Genomic DNA, 26,598 nt, shown 5'->3' with positions numbered 1-26,598 from the left:
CTGAATAATTATTCCTTTTGAATGGAGTGTCTGTTCTGTAACATCACACTTTACAAATCAACATAGTGAAAATATTTTTACTACACGAAGAGCCTAACTTTATGTGAATCAACATGAAAAAATGGTAAACATACTATACTACTATACAGAAAGTACATAACTATACAAAAAAACTAAACTTAAGTTATATGAATGAATATGAGAAAATGTAATAAAAGAAGCAATGGAAGAAAGAAAATGAGAGAATGGGAGGAAAGGGTTTGAAGGAAGGAAGAGAAATTAGAAGAGGAATATTATCATCATTATTAAAAAAAAATAACACTGCCATCAAGTATACTTCCAAGATCAAAGTATAAAAAGGTGTAGAGGCATGCAGATCATGGCCTCCATAGGCGCTCTACTAGCCTGTCTAAGTAGCACGGAAAAAGCCACTATTTCGGAAAATAGAGAAGAATCTCTACAAGTGTAATGCTGCTGAAGTAGCCATTTACTTTTGTAATAAAATAATAATTAAAATAATAATAATAATAATAATAATAATAATAATAATAATAATAATAATAATAGTGGTAAACAAGCAATATAATACACATAATCAGAAAAAATCAGATACGCGACAAACAAACCATAAAATAAATATAACGATATATAAATAAAGGGGCGGGGTAGAAGACACAGGAGGGGAACAAGGAATACTGAAGGGGGAAAAAAGGGGGTGTCGGAAAAAAACGAGATGGGGAAAGAACGTGACGGAAAATAATGTACGGAGAGGAAAGAGTAGAAGGAGGGAAAAGGGAGAGAGAGAAGGAGCAAGTGGCGGAGGAGTGAAGAAGTAAGAGTAGAAACGAAGTAAGAAAGAGACGAAGAAGTGGATGGACTAAAAAAAACCAGAGAACAGGAAGGAGAAGAAGATAGATGGATGGGCTACAGCAACAAATACGAGAATAAGAACAAAGAGAAACGATCAGTAGGAAGGAGATTAGAATCAATAATAAAACAGAAAAAAAAAAGAGAGAAGTATAAAAGAGAAAACAAGGAGTGCTAGAAACTGGAAGAAGAACCATTAAAGGCGGGGGTATAGGTAGGGCAGGTGGTTTGGGACGGGGGGTACGGAGTACCCCAAGGGGGTGTGGCCGGTGTACGGGACTTGGGGGAGACCAAGAGGAAACATTGACCCACAACTGACCGCTGCCAGAATCCCCCTGGATTTTGCAACAATTATTATTAAGTCCCGGGGGTGGGGGAGGGAGGGGAGGGGAGAGGAGGAGGAGGAATGGATTTCGCCACCACCGCTCCTGAAACCCGGCGTCTCAATTATCTCTTTATTAATACATTTCATATTTACGGGTTGCGTTTACCGTTGTATCCGCGTCGGTGCCTCCAAACGGAGTTTCCGATCATCCAGTTAACCTGGATTTATAAACGAGACGTCGAGTGAAAGTAGATTTCTGGAAGCTCTGGAACTTTATGGACAGGAAAAAAAGATAAAAGATGCGACAAAAAAAACAGACTTAAAAGAAATTGATTTTCAGTCAAATAGAAGAAGTAATGTAAACCTTACGCAACTCGGTATGTGGAGAAACTGCTAATTAAGCAGAAAAGATAGTACGCGGTCGATGCTATACACACACACACACACTATATTTATATATATATATATATAATATATATATATATATATATATATTATATATATAGAGAGAGAGAGAGATGAGATAGAGAGAAGAGAGAGAGAGAGAGAGAGAGAGAGAGAGAGAGAAATTCTCTCACCAGGCTAAGCTTCGCAATGTTAGAAAAACGGATAACCACCAGTACAATATAGATAATCGTAAACGTAAAAGTTCACACAGTCAAAACTGAAATAACGCGCGACATAAATTTACTTTAGCATTTAGAAAAGAAAAAGAAACTCTGTGCACGATTCCTTACAACAGTATTAAATCTTAAATGACTCCTTTTGCAAGCGCCCCACCCAACTTCATCCCCTGATCTATATAAATGTGAGATCAGGCGATTTTGGCATTTCGATGGATCTGCGACCGAGTTCACATTTTCACGCAATGTATGTATGTGTGTATGTATGTATGTATGTATATATATATATATATATATATATATATATATATATTAATTGTTCCTCTTAGTTTCCCTTTTAAATTATTCTTTTTCAGCTTGTCATAATTCACAATTGTGAATAAATCTACAAGTGCTTATTATCTTTGAAGTAAGATATTTAAACCTCATGCATCGAATAATATTACCAATTTACCGACTCATAATATATATATATATATATATATATATATATATATATATTTTATTCGAGCTAAAAATGTATTTTAATATCAAATTCACTCTACCTCGGAATTAATATATTTTCGTCCTCTCGTGGGTTCGAACCAGCGCCCAGCGGAGAGAGAAATAAATCAGGACTTCAGTGACGTTATCGATTCGGCTATTAAAGGAACATTTGTAGCTCGAATAATTTATATGAATCACGGAGATGTGATAATTATTCATTTGTATATATAAAGGTATAAGCCATGAAGGGAAAATAAACAACGGAGTTCTGCAAGATCTTTCGACTCGACATCCTTTCCTCTGCTGAGTAAAGGACGTCGAGTCGAAAGATCTTGCAGAAACTCCGTGTTTATTTCTAATTTGTGGCTTATACCTTTCTTTATGGGATTTATTACGTTCCAAACTTTTGTGATTCAGTTATATATACATACATATATATATATATATATATATATATATATATATATATATATATATATATATATATGTGTGATAAAGCAAAATGGACTCTAAACAGAAGTTGTATGAACGCGTATATGGAATCAATCAGGTAAGTTAAAACCACAGTCAGATGTAGAAAAGGGTTTTCGTACGAAGGACCATCGTACGCCCCTATTCCTGAAACCTTCGAGTCAAGTGATACAACTTATAACATTCAAGTCGTGGTGGGAACGAACACGGCAAGGCAGCCATATCTAATCCAAACTATTTGCGGCCGGTATTTCCAGATGTCCAGGAATAGCTGTGATACGAGGCGGAATGTCAAAGTGCAATATATAATTTTCAACAAGATAAAAAGACGTGACGAAAATACGTGTGATAAAAAAAGGGGCAAAAGTTGAAGAATACCGCCTGTATTTCGTAATGACTCAGTGACTGGTAAGACTTCAGAACATTCCTACACTTCCCTATATAAACAAATAATGCGGTTTGCATGAGCCAAAATAGCTAGAGATCTATTAACACAAGCAAAATAGCTAGAGATCTATTAATACAAGTCACAAACGCAGCGAAAACATCACAGGAATCAACAGTGATATCATTCAAGAGCAAAAAAGAAACTGACACGCATACCACATAAGACTAGCAGATACCCAACTGACAACTTCAATAAACAATGCACACTGAGAGTTTACGGAACTGGCCAAAACTGCCTGTGATTCGCCTGCATTAGAATGCTGGCCTCTCGTAATGACGCATCATATGTTTGGAAGGCCGTTCTACACAGTGATCAAGCAGGTATACAGAGCAGTTCTGGCTGAGGTATTTTTCTCCACTTGGAGCTCATCCTTGAACCAGTCGTTAAAAGACAACTTCATATATATATATATATATATATACACACACACACATATATATATATTGCCTTAGGTCGATGGAAAAGCCTCTAAGAACGAGGCAGTGATTTAGGATTTGGTTTACCGTGGATTCAAAAGGGACATAGGCCTAGCATTCCCAACCCGAAAACACTCGCTGGTAAGATTTTCTGAAGCCCGTTACTCCCAAAGGATAGTTGCAGGGTGGATGAAAAAATGATCAATAGAAAATAGGTCAACAGATTATTATACACCTCTAAACTACACTAATGTATGTAAAAAAAAAAAAAAAAAAAAAAAAAAACCAAAAAAAAAAAAAAAAAAAAAAAACTGCTATGTAATGCACATAAGTCTAAATGAATACATTATACGCAACTTCACTTTTTAATATATAAGTGCAGTTTACCAGCACTTTCTTTCCAGAAAGTGACTGAACCATCACGGGCGAAATGTAAGCTGGCCTTGTCTACATTATATTGTAATTCGTCTCTCTCTCTCTCTCTCTCTCTCTCTCTCTCTCTCTTTCCCGCCAAAGGGAGGCGAGGTGTCGCTTTCAACCCGTTTTTCCCCTAAACAAAAGACCAACGAACTGGGTCTAGTCTCAACATCTGATCCAATTTCCTACACTATGACGTATTTAGGTCATGTCTTAACAAACCTAGATGTTTTAGGACCTGCAAAGCGTGCAATATTACTCCTATATCGGTAATTTTCTCAGCAAACTCATTTTCATAGGCCTATGCCAGAGAACTGGGCCTAGTCTCAACCTAAAATCCAATTTCCTACACTGTTGCGTATTTAGGTCAAGTCTTGAAACCTGGAAACCTACAAAGTGAGCAATATTATTCCTATTTCGTTAATTTTCTTTAGCAAACTCATTTTCATAGGCCTATGCCAGAGAACGGTAGGCCTAGTCTCAACATCTGATCCGATTTCTTACACTACGAGGTATTTATGTCATGTCTTAACAAAACCTGGCTATTTCAGTACCTGCAAAGCGAGCAATACTAATCCTATTTTGCTCATTTTCCTCAATAAACTGACTTTCATAGGCCTATACCAGGGAAACTGGGTTTAGTCTCAATATCAGAGCCAAATTCCTACACAATATAACGTATTTGGGCCTCCAATACTACGTATGTAGGTCATATCTAAACAAACCTGAAAAACGAGCAATATCATTACACCATTGCAATTTGGTCAATTTTCAAACATATTTTCGTGGGCCTATACTACCATCTTCTTCTCCTTATTATTATTATTATTATTATTATTATTATTATTATTATTATTAAATACTGCAAATTTACAACTTCCTTTCATGAATGGTAGCTATTTCCTATATTAAGAATGGTCTAGGCAAAAAGTAACTGTATAAGCCTAACGAGAACTGTCATCAAATGTGACTCAAACCTTGTTAACTGATATGAATTAGTGGCGTTTCCAAGGCTGTGGGAACTTTTGGTAACCAAATCTCGTCGGGTGCAAAATGTGACACAAATCATGGGAAAAATAATGTTCTGAGTAAATAGAAACAGAGAGAGATACACTGGGTAGCCCTCATAATTATGAATGTACTTTGAGAGAGAGAGAGAGAGAGAGAGAGAGAGAGAGAGAGAGAGAGAGAGAGAGAGAGAGAATGAAACAATGCAAGAATTTATAACATAAATTGGGGTTTTTATGAGCTGTAAGGATAAGAAATTAGCAATGATAACTGGCAATAGGCCTAATCTTTCTTTATCGTTGGGGGCATAAAATTTCAGGTCCGATATGACGTGGAAATATAGATGGAAATAAAACAATAACTTAACATAAAAGGCAAAACAAAATAAGCGAAAACTGCAAAATAATAAATATAAAAACACCAGCCCTACATTTTCTGTTGAGCGAAAACATTTCACTTAAAAAATCCAGTTGATTATATTTCCATGCAAATTCTTTCAGAAAAACGTGCATAGGCCTACACTGTATATAAACACGAGTAATACCTCTTGAAATAAAACTGTAAAAATACAATCCAACGGATTTCCGCAGAAATTTGCTCCATATAAAACGACCTTCGTTTTGAAAAAAAAAAAAAAAAAAGGATACGTTGCACTTTCCAGTTTTCACATCGTTACAAACATTTAGTTTCACAGTGTTATAAACATTTATAACTGATTCAATATAATTATTTTTGCTCACTTTTGTTTATCACTAGTCCGAAGAATATGTTATACAAGGCTCCCGATGCCATTTAGTTTTTATCTTCCGATCCAGACCTCTCTCTCTCTCTCTCTCTCTCTCTCTCAACATTGTTAAAAACATTTATAAGTGATCAAACATAATTATTTTTGCGCACTTTCGTTTATCACCAGTTCGAAGAATATGTTCCGATGCCATTTAGCTTTTTATCTTCCGATCCAGACTTCTCTCTCTCTCTCTCTCTCTCTCTCTCCACAGCAGGTAAGTTCAGCAGTGTGGGCAGCACCACAGCCCCTAGCCAGCCAGCCTGCCAGCCAGCCAGTTCAACAACTAGCTCTCGGTCAAGCTATTCTGGCCCGGGTACGTAATGTGGTGACTTCAATACTCCTGCCAGATAATTATCCCAGGGAGCATCATAGGCTGCTGCTTTCTCTCTCTCTTTCTCAGTAGCTACGTAGCGTTGCTGCTGCTACTCGATTCGAGGAGGAAAAGATAAAAGGTTTTCAGGGTGACGCTGAGTAGCGTCGTAAATAATCCCGCACCTGCACGACGACGAACAACACGACCCAACCCTACTCTACACGCAAAGGCTCCTCCGCCGATACGACGACGGGAACGCACGCGATATGCGTCTGCACAGCACTGGAGCACAAGAGTGACTGCCTGCTAGCTGCTGGACTCACTGGCTGGCTTTGATGGCTGCTGCTGTGCTGTGCTGCTGTTGCTGCTGCTGCTGCTGCAGACGACGACGGATCGCGGTCCTGGAGAGGAGGAGGAGTAGGAGGATGGTGGAGGAGAAAGAAGAGGAGGAGGAGGAGGAGGAGGAATAGAGGAGGTTCACAGCACACAGGTGGAACATGGCTGGCTATGGGGTGGGAGTGGCCGAGGGGGAGGAGGGTAGGGGATTGCCTTGTCATCTGCTGCTGCACCAGTTGCTAATTACCATTTATTCACGTCTCGAATCCTTGAGAAGTGTTACGGGATAAACGCCCGTGATTTATATGGTTTCAATGATGAACTTTGTCTCGGAAGGATACCTTAAACGACGTTCAGTTCGTTAATAAATATACACGTTTAAGTAAATGCACATGATAGCAATAAACCTACTTTTTTGTGAAATGTCACCAGAATAAAACTCTCTCGCTAGTCTCAACGTGTTTTATTGTAAGATGAAATATATTCTTAGACGTTCCTAGTTTTTCTAACGTTAAAAGTTACGTGATGGTCAAATAAAATTGGCTTTTCGACCTCGAACTTCAAAAAAAAAAAAAAAAAGTAAAAATGAAAGTCAAGGAAGAAAGTCTTATTATAAACCTAGAAAAGAATGCTAAAGCCACCCCACAAAACCAAAAGAAACAGAAGGAAAAGGAGAATTCCAGAGCTCAGATTGACATCAGTACAAGACTGCTGAAGAAGAGAGTAAAAAAAAATAATAGCCAAAACAGAGAAACAATTCCACAGCGAGATAATCCAGGAAGTCTGGATTATCTCGGCTGAAAAGGGGAACCAAAAGTCACAGGTAATTCTAAAGATAAAAAAAAAAAAACATTTGTACGTAAGATATAGAGAAATAAACTATTTAAGTTGCACTAAATAATAATAATAATAATAATAATAATAATAATAATAATAATAATAATAATAATAATAATAATCTGTCTGCCCTGGAAACATCGCACATAGTGAGAAAAGTGACGGACTCCTAAGGAGGCAGGATGCAACCCGGAACCCCACACTATAAAAACCACCCAGTCTATTGGATGGATGACTGTAATAAACAAAACAAAAAAAGTATTGATAATAATAATATAATATAATAATAATAATATTATTATTATTATTATTATTATTATTATTATTATTATTATTATTTCTATGTTTATTCAGGCAGAAAAGGCCAACTAATGAAGTTGGCGAAAGCTACCTGTATTTAATAATATACTACATATATCTTACTGTGGACTTCATTTTTCCAATAACAATAACATACAGAAAGTTGACAAAGGCAAATTAAACCGAGAAAAATTAAATCGATAAATGCAAAGAATTCCTAGGAAGGGGTGTTGGGGGTTAGGGGGGAAGTTTGAGGACTGATAAAGATATGAACACAGCAGAGAGCAAATTTACTACATAACACCTTACAAAGGACCAAGAAGAGTTTGATGTTTAGTAGAACCGAAAGCGTTACTTTTTATGTACATATTTTATAGCTCAGTAAAAAAAACTGTCCTAAATCAACGCATGGGAATAATTTAAGTAACACATGACTACAATATTGAGCTCAAAACATAATCACTATTTATGCGCAATGACTCAGTAACTATCGATAACTCTTCAGCGTACTTTCATTCATGAATGTATTCGTGGCTCGTACGTTGAGAAACCTGCTGACTTAGACCTGTGTCTCACGGTCCGCATTGTTTTCTATCCGCGCTTTTTTTTCTGTCCGCCCTCACATATTAAAAAGTACTGAGGGTAGAAGCCTGCAAATTGGTACGTTGATCATCCACCTTCCAATCATCAAACGTACCAAATTGCAGCCTTCTAGCCTCAGTGGTTTTTTAATTTTATTTAAGGTTAAATTTAGCCATCATCGTGCGTCTGGCAAATCAACAATACAGGCCACCACGGCTGAGAGTGTCATGGGTAGCGACTCGTACCGCATTATACCGAGGCCACCGAAAGATAGATCTATTTTCGGTGGTCTTGATTATTATACGCTGCAGAAAAATGTCGATTGCGCCGAAGTAACTTCAGCGTTTTTTTTTTTTTTGTGTGTGTGCTCCACCTGAACACGTTTAGAAATGAAATCGCATCTAGGTTGAGTGTATTGACATGACTTGCACTGAAGTGATTCCCAAACATGTGCCCAGGTTTATCCAAAACCTGCGGTGGGAGAATGGTATCCTTGAATACGCGTATGTTTATGCTTTCTTACTCCCTCGCTAAAGAACTTAAAGAAATGTATTTGTGAAATGTCAACAACTACTGTTTATTGGAAAACCTACTATAGTAGATTCACATCAACCGTACACCCGATGTCTTGGCCAGTCCCTTACGACGCTCCTGATTGGCTGCTGATAAGCTAAATCACAGGGCTGGAAACTCTCAATCTCCCGAAAGAGTTCACATAGGCAGGTTGTATGTTCCCATGTGAACTCTCGAGAGAGACTGGGAGTTTCCAGCCTCGCGGATGGGCTTATCAACAGCTAATCAGGAGCGTCGTAAGGGACTGGCCTAGACATCACATGCACGGTTGATGTTAATCTACTATAGCACTTACTTCTTGCATTTAGGATCCTTCCTTTCCAATACCTCTTTCACACAGTCTACTTTACGAACCTGATTGAAAAAAAATAAAATAAAATAAAATAAAATAAAAAAATCAGAAGCGCCAAGTATGCTTCCATCTCCCACAATTCACTTAGAAATCGAAGCACGCCATTATTTAGCCACCCACATACGCACATACAGTGACATCGGATAACTTCTCGTAAAAGGGCAATAGCAAATCTTGAAAATCACCCGTGGGCTGACCAGGGTGAGGGTTTCTCTCCAAATATAGCAGTTATTGTAGCGTCTTTCAGGATGAAGTCGATAACCACACACACACACATACACACACACACACACACACACACACAAGGTCACCACCAAGACAGCCACCTGCGTTTCTGAAAGGTCCACAGAGAGAGAGAGAGAGAGAGAGAGAGAGAGAGAGAGAGAGAATCTTTTAATCCGCGGAAACCTACTGTTTAAGATCTAAGAGGAACTAGTACTATTTAAAGACTATAGAGAAAACAATTTAAATAACAGTGAATTATGTGAAGTTTGTGTTACTTTTCCTTAAAATATAGTCATGAAAATCATTAATACGATAAAGTAGAACTGAAGTCGGTATACTAGGCGAAACCTTAGCTATTTGCCTTTTTTTTTAAATCAGAGCTCACACAATTGCTATTTGTCATTATTTAAGAAACCAGTGAACCACTTTACACAATAATAAATAAATAAAACAAAAACTGAGTCACTATGACATGTATACCTAACTTGTAGACATTTTTGGTCATTAGTATAAGGATGGCTACTGAGAGACTCCATCTCTCTCTCTCTCTCATCACCGGCTTTGAAACAAAAGAGACCTGCCAGTTTAGCACTGTAGCACATAGCTTAAAAGAAATCATCCCATCTACACTCCAGAAATAGCTGCCACGTTCGTTTTCTGTTACACCTTCAACGCCACTGAACACGTCGTGCACGTGCTATCCATCTCCTGGTACCAGGGAAGTACCTGAAAGTGACCAGGTGCTCTGCCCCGCACGTAAACATTGGTCTATACCAAGGACCTTGGTCTACACACCAAGGAGCCGTGGTCTACACAGCGACCTTACAAGATAATAGGACTACGATTTACGAAACCTCAGCTTCACCGGAGGTAGACTTATATGCAAATGGGCTCGAAAGGGCAGTTCCTAGACACAGGAGAAGAAGAGACGAGTAATTAGCATTCATTTTTGAGGATATCTGGAAGGCAGGCAGGTGTATAGGTAGTCCAGGAGCTCGGCAAGACGGCAACACAGTAGCCTCCGGGAGCAGCACCAGCACCAGCACCAGCAACAGTCGACAGTCTTGGAATCGGGGGTATATATATATGTCGTCTTCTGCCCCTGCTGTAATACAGGCCTTGTTTTACAACTCCTTCCCCTTTCCCTCACTTTTTCTCCTTCCCACCCTCCGTATTTAAGGAGGAACTAAACGAATATTAAGAGATAGAGAGACAGAGAGACAGAGAGAGCAGTAAGTCATCTCTCTTTACTTGGGTGGAAGGGGGCGGGGAGGGGTAGGAGGAGGAACACTCTTCCTAGAATGCAGCTTTCACTGTCACCGCTAGGTGGCACCTGACGTCATTCTCCTCATCATCATCATCGGTCACTTCCTGCTGCATCTTTTTGCGAGACAAGGGGTGAAAATGACGAGTGCAATTAAAAGAAAGAAAGAAAAAAATCGACCCTATTGGCCTAGGACTCTCTCTCTCTCTCTCCGCTACACGATGATGGCGAGGTTTTTGGAGATGGGAAGAAACGAGGGGCAATGTGAGTGACCTCTGCACACTCGCCGCGAACGTACATCCGCACACACGCTCACACAGGCCCGCGCGCGCGTCACAACACAAGAGAATGGGGCATGGGTTTTATTTACACGGGATGCTTCATATAGGCCTTGTGTTGTTTTCGTACTGGCTTCTCGTTTTCTTTGTGATGGTAATAGGTTAAATTTGGTTATCGATAATGTCTTCTGAATGCGTGAAGTATGATCTTGTATATGAAACAAGCATACACACATATATAATGTGTGTATATATATACGCCTCTTTCTGCCCCCACACCCTTAAAGACAAGAATATTTAGCCTTTTCCTCTTCCATAAGAAATCTTTGGACTCGAGATCTGTACAACTTCCCCTTTCCTCAAAATAACAATGACACAAATACGGTACACGAACACATTTACATTTCCTTTAAAAATAGAAACTTTGTATAAAACTTATTCAAAAACCTTGCACGTGAAGTCAGATGAAAAAGAAGCCATGAATGGCTGTCTGCTCCTGCGTTCATTCACAAGAAGAAGAGTGACATTGCAGAGATGCCAGAGGTCTACAATGAAATGCTCCGGTGATGTGGCTGATGGTTGGTTAATGAAAACGCAAAAATCACCCTTTACAAAGTGAAAACAAACATTAAAATGTAGGTAATAAGTTGTATTGGATCAAAAGAACAGTTCAAACGTTTTACTGAATCATGCAACGAGAACAAAACGATGATAATGGGCGATACATTCCTCGCTAGGTCTAGCATCTTGTAACTTTGCCCAGTCCAGAGAGTCTGAGTCTCCGGCCCCTGGGCATTGGCGAGGAGCGACCGGCCCTGGGGCATCATTATAAGCGGCCCTAGCAAGTGTTTTGGGGGTGTGATGGACAGTGTAACGTAATGCCCGCTCTTATACGTAGACCCATCCCCCACCCCCTTAAAGAAACCGCTGCAAAGGATACAGAGGACTTGAGTCGTAACTGCGATATATGTTATGTAAACCTGTGATGATAATCTCATAGGAGGGAAATTCTACTGCATTTTCCCTGTATTCTAATACTGGTAACAAGAGACGATTTCACAAACAACATGAGACTAATGACACCAATACCTCGTAGCCTTTGCAGATAAGGTCATAGAATGTGTTTTTATTTTCAGTAAAAATATTATTATTCACAATTTTTTTCCGTGAGAGTCCTGGATATTCGTGATCTTCATATACCATCTGATCCCCAAAGTAAACACTAGCCATATATTATATATATATATATATATATATATATATATATTATATATAGATATATATATATATATATATATATATATATATATATATATATATATATATATATATATATCGTTTTCCGTGGTTTTTCTCATCCAGTCAATTAATTTTTTTCGATGACTTAAGTATGCTCATAAAGAGAACTTCCTTCCACATGCAGATTTTGAGAGAGAGAGAGAGAGATTTTGAGAGAGAGAGAGAGAGAGAGAGAGAGAGCGAGAGAGAGAGAGAGCAGAGGAGGGGAGAGAGATTTGAACTTCGGCCTTCTTTCCAGAGCCGATGCAGATCTCTTCAAAGACGATTCAGTTTCTTTCTATAGATCAAACCAATCGACAGTCGTGATGTTATATATTCGGAACACCAGAAATAGAAATAAAACAAAAAAAAAATTCCAAATAATCTCTGATGACAGATTATCCCTTGTACGTGCAGGCATTAAGGTATAAAGAGAGAAAAGATGAGCTGCAAGCCACCACTGCAGCTCTGTGCAACGATACATACCAGAGCACACCCCACATCACTCCCGGGATCTGCTTCCCTCCCCCCACTCCCCCCATCCAGACCCCCAACAACCCACCCATCCACCAACCTTACACATCCCACAGTCCCCGGGCATTTCACTGTCTTTTTGAATAATCCTTTCCAGGTGCTTTCGAGTTTATAATATAGGTTCCTGTCCTGTCGTAATGAGAACTTGGGCAATTTTTAAGGGTAATCTATACGTTGACTTATAGGTCTAACGATACTCTGAAACGTAGATTAGCTGGAATGATTATATCGAATAACTTCCGCGCCACTTTCATATCTCATCCACGGTCTGGTCTCCCCCGGGGTTCCATACACCTCCTCCATATCCTCCCCCTCCTCCAACCCCCGAAGGCTTTACTGACTGACTGCCCCGGACCACGGAACAAAAATCCGTTACTATTATTTGTCCCGTCTCACATCCCGGAATTCTTCTTCCTCGGTGCAGTTCTTGTGCTCGCAGCTGAGTCAAAACGCCTCCTCACGAGGCTTCCTTTGTCTTTTCTCCAAAATCGTCTTAGTATGTGGTTTTCGTTTGACTTATAATGTGCGACTGATATCTGAGGACGAGCGTTTCAATTTCGAACTGTCATTAACGGAAAACAAAGAGCTCTTTTTGGATATAGGACACTTCCCTATCCTTATCGTTCTTTGATATGGAGTTAGAGCAAGATTATACTTTGGGCTTTCCTACCGAAGAAACTTTCCTATTTCAGTTTTTATTAATTTAAATCCAAGGGAATTACACCGCGTGAAATACACACCTGCACCATTGCAATTTTGCAACAAAATACTTGACTACTGGAACACTAGGTCCCAGTTTGACTGTGATAACATATTTGTAAGAAGGGTACATAACGATATTACTAAGTTATACAACGAAAAGGGACGGGTAAAAAAATCATGATATAGCATCCCAAAAGGAAAAAATGGCTCGAGAGAATTCGTGGTCATAATAAAAATTTTTAAAATTCCATAAAAATACGTAAATAATTGAGTAAAACAAATAAATAGTGACACAAAATAGAACATGGAATATGGAATCTATTGCACTTTATTGTAACATTTAATGTAACATTTTCAACCACAGAACATCAACATATGCAACATCTGATTCCACAAAGTCTTGTAATTTAGTTGCAACTTATGAGGATGTGATTATTGAAGCTAAGTGGTTTATTCACATAACGTTGATGCAGAACCACAATATGAAGCCTTCCTTCAACTCATTTCGATGTAAAAAGCAAATTACTTTCCTCTAAGTTAACAGAAGAGAATTCTTTTGTAAGTTGATGTAGTCCAAATAGGCCTACTTCTTGATTTATATTAATCTTTTGTATTAGTTCACTGAACTTCCATATTCAATGTTTTTCTTGGTTTAATATATACGTTCTTATAGAAAGGAAATTAAGTTTTAATTTCTTCATTTGAAACTAGGTTTAAGGTATAAAACAATTAAAACTTGTTGCTATACGAGTTAACAAGAAACTCAGATTACTTTCATTATTTTCGTGGCAACCTGTCATGCCTATAGTTCCGGAGTGGTGTGTATACACCTGAAGTAGAGAGAGAGAGAGAGAGAGATCCCTCACCACACCGCCAAACCTCCCAGCGTTAAGGGCTGTATGAAAAGCTTATGGCCGATCACGTGCGCCGATTTCCAAAACATGTAGTACCACCCCGTGACGTAGGCAGAAGAAGACGACGGAGGAGGAGGAGGTGGAAAAGGAGGATGAAGTTGTTCCTTTAGATTTAGCTGGCCTCATGCCAGCACGGGCTCTTGCTCCTAGAGCACCCCCGTAAGAGGATGAAGAGAAGGATGAGGAAGTTATAAACTTCAACAAACACAGGCATTGGAGAGAAACAGAACGAGTGAGGGAGCCGTTTCAAAGGCAACTCCAATCTACTACTACTACCACTAGTACTACTAGTAGCTTCAGGCTCTTGGGTTGCCGGCTTGCCGCAGGTTAATACAACAGCGGAACGCGGACGTGCCATGGAATCGAAGCTGAAGATCACACGAAAAATCGTTTCTGTAAAAGTCGTAAACGGAGTGAAACTGCTGCGTATACTCGTAAACAGTCGCTCGAGTGAAAGCAGACTCGCTGACTCAGATGTTTGTGGTTTTTTCTTCATAATTGAAATTTGAAATGTAAGAACACGGCCAGGCTGCACGGATCATTTCCTGGTCAAAACAGCCACCTGTAATTAAGCATTGCAAATAGCTAGTTAATGCTTCCTAATGAAGTCAAGACTAATTATATACTCAAAGATCCAGGAAAAGGAGTTTTACAAGCACGACGATCGCTTAAATATAAGCTTGGGATATTTTTTTTAGCAATATCTACTTTCGTACATAAGACTAGAGCCAAAATATACCACATTTTAATACATTTTTATTCTTTTATGTCCTTTCAGAAAATAAAGCCGATATTGACCATGTACCGAGTAAAAATGTATATATTCAAAATACTAAAGCGTACTTTGGCCCATGATGCATACTTGCATTATAACAATATAACAATATATATATATATATATATATATATATATATATATATATATATATATATATATATATATATATATATGGACGTAAAACCATTTCTTGAAAGATCAATTTTTTGTTTTATGAACAATGTGAACACTGTATTCTGTAGTACTTGTTACTTAGTCGACCGTGAATGGCCTCATATATATACTGAAGGACATCGTAGGCCTAGAAACATCCCAAAACGGGAGACCAACTCTACCGGGCACCACCCCTTCTTAAGAGGAAATTTCATATCGCCTTCAGAGGGGCGGCTCCAAAGGGCGTTGGCTTACGGTTCTCGGGGAGTTTTTTTTTTTTTTTTTTTTTTTTTTTTTTTTTTTTTTTTTTTTGTTTTTTTTTTTTTTTTTTTTTTTTTTTTTTTTTTTTTTTAAGCATAGAGGTCCTAGACCAAATGCTCTCCTCTATCGTCAAGACGCCTGATTCAATGTTTATAACCAACAGGACAACAGTGGAATGGGTCTGTGTCGTTCTCTCCGTGGGATGATCGATCCCGGGTGTTCAGAATATATATATATATATATATATATATATATATATATATATATATATATATATATATATATCTGAGTATATGTATGCACACATATTCATACAATTATATATATATATATCTATATATATATATATATATATATATATATATATATAGTGCATGAGTGTGCGCATGCGCGCATGTTCGTCCTTCAGACCCATAGAGATCCAACTGTTATCATATTCATTAGGTATTTAGTCTCCAAACATAAATTAATGGGTATAAACGCTTTTCTTTCCACGAAAAAAAAGGAAAACCTATAAGCTTATAGACACTGACGTTTCATCACTAGGAGAAACAAGGGTTAATAATACCTATCGTACTATATATTCGTGCGAACCATAAAATAAAAATTCGAATCTACCATGATGACGTAATGGGTCTCCTCTCTCAAGTGGATGATCAACTGAATGAAAGTATCATACTCTCGTCACGTTCATACTACGAAAGTCTCTCTCTCTCTCTCTCTCTCTCTCTCTCTCTCTCTCTCTCTCTCTCTCTCTCAATTTAACCGTTCGTCTGTTTTCATTTTCACGACCATATACTTACTTACGTTACATTTTTTATAAATCATACTACATTATATATTTATACGTATATAAATATATGTTTCTTAGTTTTTGTTTCATTAACTAGAAAACACGTTGTACAGTACATTGCAAAAAATGTCTTATATATATATATATATATATATATATATATATATATATATATATATATTTATAATATAATACAATTGTCATATCATTTCAAACGTGGTTAAAAACGATAGTGACAAATAAAATTTGGTAAACATTTGGTTTCTTTATGGAAAACGGACGCAATCGATGAAAAACAAAACATTACTCTCTCTCTCTCTCTCTCTCTCTCTCTCTCTCTCTCTCTCTCTCTCTCTCTCTCTCTCTCTCTCTCAAGTGGGTCAAGAGACTCATAAAGAAAATATACATAAACCAACATATTCCGACAAAGAAAATGAATAAGGTGAATCTTGTGAATATCCTAATTGATGCATTAGGAAAAAGAATGCCAAAAGCATGCAAAACTGTGTAAGGTTTGGTATATCATAGTCAATCCACAAAACCTAATCAGAAAATGTGCTGCATGCAACATTCCGACCCATCCACAGTGTTCTGAGGTAATACAAGATTTGAGAAAAGAGATACAAGAATTTTTTGTTCAACATGTCTATCATGGATAGACAATGTTATTAAATCAAGATTGAATGTACAAATAGTTGAGGATGAAGAAGAAGAGGAAGAGGAAGAAGAAGAAGAAAAAGAAGAAGAGGAAAACGGAAGAGCAAGTAAACAAAAATGAAATGACGAAAAAAATAAGGAAAACAAAGAACAAGATAAAAGTATGGATGCAGAGATTACTCATTGATACTACATATGAGGCAATAAAGCAGCATACCTACGAAGAAATAAATTACGATATGACAACAGAAAAGCAAAGTCATCCCGGAGAGGCTCTACCCAGATCTATACAATGACGGGAAAGAGGAAAAAATAGACAAGAAAGACAAAATCTGCAACCTTTTGAAAAGAGGGAATTGCAGATTTGGAGAAAGATGTTACACAAACATCCTAAGATATGTCAAAACTATGAAATATATGGTAAATGTGCATACTTAGATGGATATGGGGATGATTGCAGAGATCTGCATCCAAAAATATGTAAAAACCTAAAAGAAGGAAAAGGATGTAAGTTCGACAAAAAAATGCAAATATATGCACCCTGTAGCCATGAATCATAATCAAATAAATAACCAACCAAGTAATAAAATCCAAAATAAGAAAGAAACAAATAAAGAGAGAAATCAAGAATATCAGGTAAAAGAGAAAAGCAAACCACCAAATGAGATATGCAGAGGTGTCAGCAAAAAATTTCAAAGCATCAGCTCCGAAATTCTACTCAAGAGATAATAACTGTATTTATTATGCAAGAGGATATTGCAGAAACGGAGAAATTGCAGATTCAGACACAAAATGAATAATTATGATGAAGGAAGATCAAATATTATGGAAAAGTTGGATTTTTTAATTTTGTTCGGAGAATTTCTGGAAATGAAAAAAAAAACAAGAACAACATACCAGACAGGAAAGAGACATGGGAAAATCCTTATTACTACCAGTATTAAATGAAGGAGAAAAAACACGCAAACCATCATAGTGATGAATGCGCAGGGTTTAGTTACGAGTAACTCAAAAAGAAAAATAGAGTACTTAGAAGAACTAACCCAAAATGAAAAGAAAATAGTATAATGAATATAAGGAATGAAAACCTGGATTCCCAAAGAGATGGGAAAATGATGATCAAATAAAAGGGTTCCAAACTTATAGATCAGATAGAAACAAAATAGGAATCAAGGGGGAACCGCAATATATGGGAAAGACAAAAAACAACAAGGAAAAATATATGAGAAATATAGTAACTCAGAATGTGAACTAATAGCGGTAGAATTTTTGAATCTGAAAAATGATGAACATAGTAATATATAGACCTCCCTAATACTAAAGAGTTTGACCTTAATAATTGAAAAATTGGAAGATATATGTAGAAATCACAAGGACTGGACTATTCTCCTATCTTGGTGACTTCACTTCCTTCGTAGAATGGAAAAGAACGAATAGGAGATTGTGGTTGTACTTATACATATAAAAAGAGAGGAATAGTAGTGCAGAAGATAAGAGGCAATTTGAAAAAGCTATTAGATATGCTACTAGAATACAACATTCAACAAATAAATCACCTGCCAACAAGAAAGGAAAAATACTTTAGACCTAGTATTTGTGAACGAGATGAATTATGTTAAAGAAATAATAGTTTATAATGCGAATATTTCAGACCATAATGTCATAGAATTAACAGTTCATTCCAAAGCAAGTGAAAATAGAGATAAGCAAGAAATGAAAAGTGGGAAGGATATGGAAAATACAACTTCTACAGTAAAAATATAAAATGGTCAGAAATTAATGAAGAATTAAACAAAGATTGGGATAACATTTCGTAAGTGATGACATAAGGGTAAATACGGAGATATTATATAAAATATTGGAGAAAATAGTGGAAAAATATATACCGAAGAAGAAAAGTAAACAATCATTCATGCATACCAAGAGACAGAAGGATCTTGTTCCAGAAAATCAGAAAGTGGAAAAAAGGTCTTTGCAAAGAAAAAAATGCATGGAAAGTTATAGAACTAAAAAGTAAGATAGAAAATGCAGAACAAAAGATTATACAATCAAAAGAAAATGAAAAACGGGACTTGAAGAAAAAACAAAAAACCCTATTAAATATCAAGCAAAACCCCAAGCTATTATACTCATATGCGAAGAAGATGAATAAAAGAAGAATAGAAATAGGCCCTCTGAGAATTGAAGGGAGATTAACGAATGAAAAAAAGGAAATTGCAACATACTGGCAGAACGATATAAGAGAGAAAATTCACCCCTAGAATAGATAATGAAGATAATGATATAGAAGTAAGGGATGAAAATAGTGATTTAGTACATAGATATTAATGAAGCTGATATTGTGCAGGCTATTAATGAAATTAAAAATGGAGCTGCTGCAGGGCCTGATGGAATTCCTGCTATTTTGTTAAAGGAAAAGTAGTTCATTCTATCGCAAAGACCCACTTGCAATATTATTAAGACAAAGTGTAGATACAGGCAAGATGTATGATGAGAACACAAATTAGCATAGTACCCCTACTTTCAAAAGGGTGGATCAAGACTAGAGGCAAGTAATTATAGGCCTGTGAGTCTAACATCACATATTATGAAAGTGTATGAAAGGGTAATGAAGAAAATATTATGAAACATTTAATAAAAAAAATAATGTTTAATAAAGGACAACATGGTTTCGTACCCGGAAAAGTACACAAACCCAACTGTTAGTCCACCGTGAGAAAACATATTCAAAAATATGAAAAGCGGAAATGAAACAGATGTGGTTTATTTAGACTTTGCAAAAGCTTTGATAAAGTAGACATAATATATTAGCGAAGAAAATTAGAAAACACAATATCGTGGATAAAGTAGGAAGATGGTTAAAAGAATTTTTACACAACGAAAACAGATAGTTATTGCAAACGACGAGAAATCGGATGAAGTCAAGGTAATATCCGGTGTGCCGCAAGGTACGGTGTTAGCTGCAATACTGTTTGTTATTATGATTGAAGACATAGACTAATGTGAAGGATTCGGTATGAGTAGTTTCGCAGATGACACAAGAATAAGTAGAGAAATTACTTGTGATGAAGATAGGAACGCTCTACAAAGAGACCTTAACAAAGTATATGATTGGGCAGAGGTAAATAGGATGGTATTTAACTCTGATAAATTTGAATCAATAAATTATGGAGACAGAGAAAGAAAGCTATATGCATATAAGGGACCTAATAATGAGACCATCACAAATAAGGAAGCAGTTAAAGACCTTGGTGTGATGATGAATAGGAACATGTTATGCAATGATCAAATAGCAACTCTGTTGGCAAAATGTAAAGCAAAAATGGGAATGTTGTTACGGCACTTCAAAACAAGAAAAGCTGAACACATGATTATGCTTTATAAAACATATGTTCGTAGTCCACTTGAATATTGCAATATGATATGGTACCCACACTATCAAAAGGATATTGCACAAATAGAGAGTGTACAAAGGTCCTTTACAGCTAGAATAGAAGAAGTTAAGGACTAGACTACTGGGAAGACTACAACTTCTTAAAATTATATAGTCTAGAAAGGAGAAGAGAACGCTACATGATAATTCAGGCATGGAAACAGATAGAAGGAATAGCAGAAAATATCATGGAACTAAAAATATCAGAAAGAGCAAGCAGAGGTAGATTAATAGTGCCCAACTATACCAGGAAAAATAAGGAAAAGCACACAGGACATTAATCCACTACGCACCAGCATCGATAATGCAGCGTCTATTCAATGCGTTGCCAGCTCATCTGAGGAATATATCAGGAGTGAGCGTAGATGTGTTTAAGAATAAGCTCGACAAATATCTAAACTGCATCCCAGACCATCAAAGATTGGAAGATGCAAAAATATACCGGAAGATGTACTAGCAACTCTCTGGTAGACATTAGAGGTGCCTCACACTGAGGGACCTGGGGCAACCCGAACAAGATGTAAGGTCTGTAAGGTAAGGTCTCTCTCTCTCTCTCTCTCTCTCTCTCTCTCTCTCTCTCTCTCTCTCGTTAGTCAAAACAACGCTGGGTGTCCGTCTACCCTGATAGCCATAACAACTGTCTTTTGCATACACTTTTTTTTATCAAGCACCATGGTGAGAAAGAGAGAGAGGAGATTTTTTTTTGTATTATCCTTACATTTGCGTTCGTTTATCTGTAAAGTTTAAATCTCTTACCTTATTTTTTCCACTATCGTTATTACCCTTTTACCGGGTAAATTTATTTGAAATGAGATGACAATCGATCATGTATATATTTGACGTTTTACGAATAGAGAGAGAGAGGAGGAGGAAGGCAGATATTCTTAAGAAAGCCCAAAAATAAATTTTTCTTTAGTTAGGGACAGTTGATAGCGTCTTTGAAAGAGAGCAGATTTCACCGAGAGAGAGAGAGGGAGAGAGAGAGAGAGAGAGAGAGAGAGAGCCAATGTGCTGAGTGAGATATCAATGTCACGGTCATACGTCGAGGTCAAAGGTCTAATGGGTCTATATTTGCCATCCCCGGGGGCACTATACTGTGATCCACACACAACTCTCGCTCCTGATTATAGTATTATATTTTAGTGTGATCATTTACGTCTACAGAGATTTATAATGACATCCAAATAGAAATGATAAGATTAATACTAATTTCAAAATATGTAGATTAAAAACATGTTGTCCTAATAAAGTTCCTAATTACAGTATAACAAAAACAATTTGCCTCCCAATTTTGAATACGTGGTGGTGTCGTGAATAGCATTAGATTATATATATATAATATATATATATATAATAATATATATATCTATATACTATATATATATTAAATCTTAACTTCCAAAACCACATATGCTGCTATAAACTTTCAATGGCGGGCCCCTCCTTACTTTCACTCTCATCATACTTAAATACCCGTTCGAACCGCTGCGGTTGAACAAGCGTGCAAACTAGGTGGGATTTGCGTTGTATCATTATTATCGAAGGCTGAACCGCATCTGTCTGCCATGCTACGTTCATTGGGGACGTGTGGAGAGAGAGAGAGAGAAAGTGTGGAATCTTGAAGATTTCATATCTATCTTTTTGCCTGCAGCTATCTCTCTGCCTAGACGCACATTCAACTACACAGCGAAACACCGACTTCTTCGGTAGCCAACAACACCATAAACCGCTTTCTTTTGCAAGGGTAACTCAAGAATTACGACGACAGAGCATAGCAAGCCGCACCCTTCGATATATAACTCGCCAAAGTGACGTCTGCATTTCTGATGATGGCTGACCAACTCAGCGGCAGCAATGAATTCAATTGAAACAATTCTGGACTCGCTCGCGTCCATCGTCTCCTCTCGTCGATCGGTCGAGTATAGACCGATTTAGTCATCCCGTGAATAATATTGTTTGTCGTTTCTCTCGAGTCCGTCACTGTTGGAGCTTGACTTGTCCCTAGTGTGTGCGCATACTCCTCTGTGTGTGTGTGTGTGTGTGTGTGTGTGTGTATGTATGTCAAAGAAAGGATGACGAAATACGCAAACTAAAACTCTGCCTAAGATCCTTCCACACCTACTATCAACCAAAAGGAAGGATGACGGCATACTTAAATTAAAACTCGGCCTAAGATCCATCCGCACCCTCTATGAAACAGAGAGAAGATGCCGAGATACGTAAACTGAAACATTCTTCGCAATGACATAAACCTACGCAACGGACCGTTAAAGCCACATGTATACCTCGACGTACGCGATGCGGTCTCATTTAAGAGATTAATAAGATCTTGTTCTCGTTAAGCTCAGTTATGACGAGCAGGTGCAAATAAGCGCTCGAATACATTCACTTATTTTTCTTCCTGATGATTTTGGCATCGCTGACAAGCCGAGCACCACTTCAACCCCCTTTCTCTAGATCATACCATATCCACGCTATGCAAATGGAAGTCACAGGGGTAAAATCGATATCCTGCAAGCTGTAAAAATTATCTTAAAGGAAAACAAAAAACATCTTAACCTAAATTAACTATCACGGGACGATAACCTACCCTAAGCTAACACAGAATACAATTCCTGGTCGTAATGGCTACTGAGAGCACACACCAGCTTGCTTTTAATTTAAGCTACATCATTTTGTTTCTCATTTATACTTTATCCTTACATACGAGCGTATTTCTGTAGCTACGAAATGCCCGAGGAACGACAGAAACATCTTGGTACTGCGATACTGTCATAATCTACTTTCATTCTTGTAAATCGAACGCACAAACTATACTAACGACTAATTAGTCGCTTAATGACTTTGGTTAGAAACTTTACTTGATGATTTATGTGTTGTTACTAACTTGGCAACCACAACTTAGCAACATATCAAGAGCAGAGAAGGATCCGACCCTTTCATTATACATTATTTGCAAAACCAAAGCAGCTTGCATTTACCTACCGTTGGCTTGACGAGATCTAATTTAGTCCCTTCAGAATCAGATACAATCACTGTTTTCATGTTTAATATTCACTTCAGATCCTAGACTATACGTCTTCATTTTACTTTGATTCTTTCGTACGTAATCCTGTATACATTCGAAAGAGGAACATCATGAATACGAAGAGCCAAAGAAAGAAAAGTGTCTTACCTTTATGTTAACTGTGACTTTCAAGTCCTGGACGGCTGACCGGGAATATTTCTTTATATATTTTGTGAAACACAACACGTAGGAAGCAGACGGCAAGACGGTGATGTGCTTGCATCAATAGTCTCGGCTTCCCTTTGACTTTTGCAACTAAAATGGCAGTGGACAAGACTCGTCTTTGGCTAGACTGATTAATCCTGTCTGTCCTTAGTGGATGCAGTTTCTGTTCTGCACACACACACACACACACACACACACACACACACACACACAGAGAGAGAAGAGAGAGAGAGAGAGAGAGAGAGAAGAGAGAGAGAGAAGAGAGAGAGATAGAGAGCAGATCCCCCCTTCGTGTAGGCTCGTGAGACACGTTATGTACCATCAGCTCAGGTGGCTTTCAGATGCAAATCAAGTTAAAATCTTAATAGAATAACTAATACCCAGTTTCCCAGAAAGGTCATGTTCCGAAGACGTCAACTTAGACCACATATCAACGTCTTTTTAATATTACTAACACGAAAACGTCAATGAGGATCGGTATATATGCCTTTGACAGTCGATTTTGAAGCGGTTCCAAGAATATGGGTGATTTTGATCTAAAAGGAAAATAGTGCTCTTTTACAAGAATTGCAGTTTCTCCAAAATGATCATGACTATGGAGAATTAAGATAGTATGCACTGCCATAATCATTTTTTGATTTATGACTGAACCCTGGAGGCTTTATACCTTTTCCTTTTAACATTTCTGCAAGACCATCAACCCTGAATTTTTCTTAGTACTATCTCCTCCTCCTCCCTACTGAGTGCTATTTCTGTCCCTATGAGTATTCTCTCCTCCTACTTAGTACTATACTCTTACCTCATCCTCCTTACCTTAGTAGCTCCTTCCTTACTGTACTTATCTCCTTCCACTTAGTACTATCTCCTCCTCCTCCCTACTTAGTACATCTCTCTTCCTACTTGTACTATCTCCTCCTCCCTACTTAGTACTATCTCTATCTCCATACCTGGTAATATCTCCTCCTCCCTACTTAGTACTATCTCCTCCTTCCTACTTGGTACTATCTCCTCCTCTCTATTTAGTACTATCTCTTCCTCCCTACTTAGTACTATTTCTTCCTACTTAGCACTATCCCTCCTCCCTACATAGTACTATCTCCTCCCCTACTTAGTACTATCTCCGCCTCCCTACTTAGTACTATTTCAGTCTCCCTACTTAGTACTATCACCTCCTCGACCAAGCAACCTTGAAACACACTGAGCCATTTCTTTGCAAATGCTAACCTTTTTCTCACACATAACATTCCAGTATATATTGCAACTCAACCTTCCTTACTCAACATTCAATACACGTAAAGCCCATATCACCTGCTTCCATGTTTTTCGGCGTCGATGACCTAAGTTGTTGGGACGCCATGGTACTTTTTTTTGCATCAATCAATCAATCCATGTTTTTTTTTTAATTCACATACAGAAACCACACTTTAAATAATGTTATATTCCGTTTTTTTTATTACGTTTAAAAACACCTTACGCATTTAGATTTGTTCATGGTGGTTGCAGTGCTCGTAGACATTCTTAATATCAAATACTGATACTTTTCATTGTCTATAACCTTGAGGCAAAAAATACAAATACACAATGAATAATGACAAATTCGATTTAATGCACAACGTGAAAAAATCTTGGCAATGTATAGTTTCATCACGAAAAAAATTAGAACAAGTTGAAACCAGACTATTCATGATGTAACTTTGGTGTTTTTTAGTCAACATAATCTATCTCCTATCTATTTGTTGGCAATGAAAACACGGAGATGCATTCCTGCTCTTGACATATTAAAATTCTGAAGCTCTCTTATGGACAGTTTGTCCAGAATTTAAAAAAAAAAAGGCACGACCAAAAGATGGGACCTTTATCGAAGTGTGTTTACTTTTTGGGATCTCGGGAAAGTTATTGTTGATTTCCTATTAATTATTCACCTGCTCTAAATTGCAGGTCAAAAAGGCGAATTTCCTGTGGTACAACAGCCCCTAGAGATCGGTTTTGTACCAATCCTCGTCAGGTACTCCCAGGGGATCTCTCGACCCCATAGCTCCTGCAACAAGCAAAATATCCCCCTACCCTCCCCCCCTCCCCCCTTGGAGGGAGAAGGGGAACGAACCAGGCAGGCAGGCAGGCAGGTGCCCGGGTGTTAAAGAGAGGCCCAGAGAGAGTCTGGCAGGCCCAAAACATAACCTTGATACCTGACTTGCCCACTTTACCTGCATCTTTCGAAATTATGCCCAGTTCCCTTTGCCTTCCACTGCCCGAAGGGGCGCAGGAGAGAAAGAGGGCGTTCGCGGACTCACCTGTAACTGCTGTTGCTTCCGACAGTTGATTAATCCTGGATATGAGTCAGTAAATCCCAGATAAAAATGGCACTACACTTTCACTGGCAGCGACATCGTCCTAACTGGGGGTAGGTAGATGGCAGCAGTTGACCAGCAAGGTGTGAGTGGAGGGGTGGGGGGGGCAGGAGGAGGTAGTGGAGGTGGCGAGAGATCGGAGACGGCCTGTGGGGGGGAGGAGGAGGAGGAGGAGGAGGGTGATTCTGTCCCGTCTAAGTCCGTGTGGCCGTGAAATCCGAGACCAGGTGAGATGTCTGCTAATAAGATGGTCCCTTCATCTCAATCGGAAGGGCTAGTCGCCACCCTCGGCCTCATCCTGGACACGCGAAAGGCCTTTCTACACATATATCCGATTTGAACACATGTCGGGTATGCCATTCAGCCGAGATTCTAAATATAATGTGCCCTGGGGGAGTGCCCGCTTCCCGTTTTCTTCGGGGGGAGGACTGGCTAGAAAACGATAACCTCCCAGTTGAGAGATCAACTGCACAATTTCGTAATGAGTGTGAAAGTCAAGCGATCTTCAGAGGTCACCAAGCTAATTATTTTACCCATCAAACGAGATAGGAAAGGTTCATACGTCTAGCGTTAATGTAACTGATTGATTTTCTCTCGGTTTCCTACC

At 38.0% G+C, this 26,598-nt stretch overlaps 1 protein-coding gene across 17 annotated transcripts in view; it reads right to left on the bottom strand.

Moving 5' to 3' along the window:
- Window positions 1–26,091, bottom strand: part of LOC135207596 (tyrosine-protein kinase Fer-like) — a 148,203-nt gene extending 122,112 nt beyond the window's left edge. For 9 of the 17 annotated variants that reach the window (XM_064239453.1, XM_064239461.1, XM_064239464.1 and 6 more), the window contains exons 1-2: window positions 6,378–6,489; window positions 1–35 (exon numbers count right to left, since the gene is read on the bottom strand). The exon at window positions 1–35 is cut by the window's left edge. The gene's annotated coding sequence lies outside the window, so the exon portion shown is untranslated. Of the gene's footprint in view, window positions 49–6,343; window positions 6,490–23,586; window positions 23,736–25,934 lie in introns of those variants that run through there. The other 8 variants (XM_064239460.1, XM_064239454.1, XM_064239455.1 and 5 more) reach the window with 8 other exon arrangements.
- Window positions 26,092–26,598: the final 507 nt, after the last annotated feature.

Source organism: Macrobrachium nipponense, chromosome 32, assembly GCF_015104395.2.
Source record: "Macrobrachium nipponense isolate FS-2020 chromosome 32, ASM1510439v2, whole genome shotgun sequence".
Classification (NCBI taxonomy): Eukaryota; Metazoa; Arthropoda; class Malacostraca; order Decapoda; family Palaemonidae; genus Macrobrachium; species Macrobrachium nipponense.
This window is presented reverse-complemented; position numbering and strand designations above follow the sequence as displayed.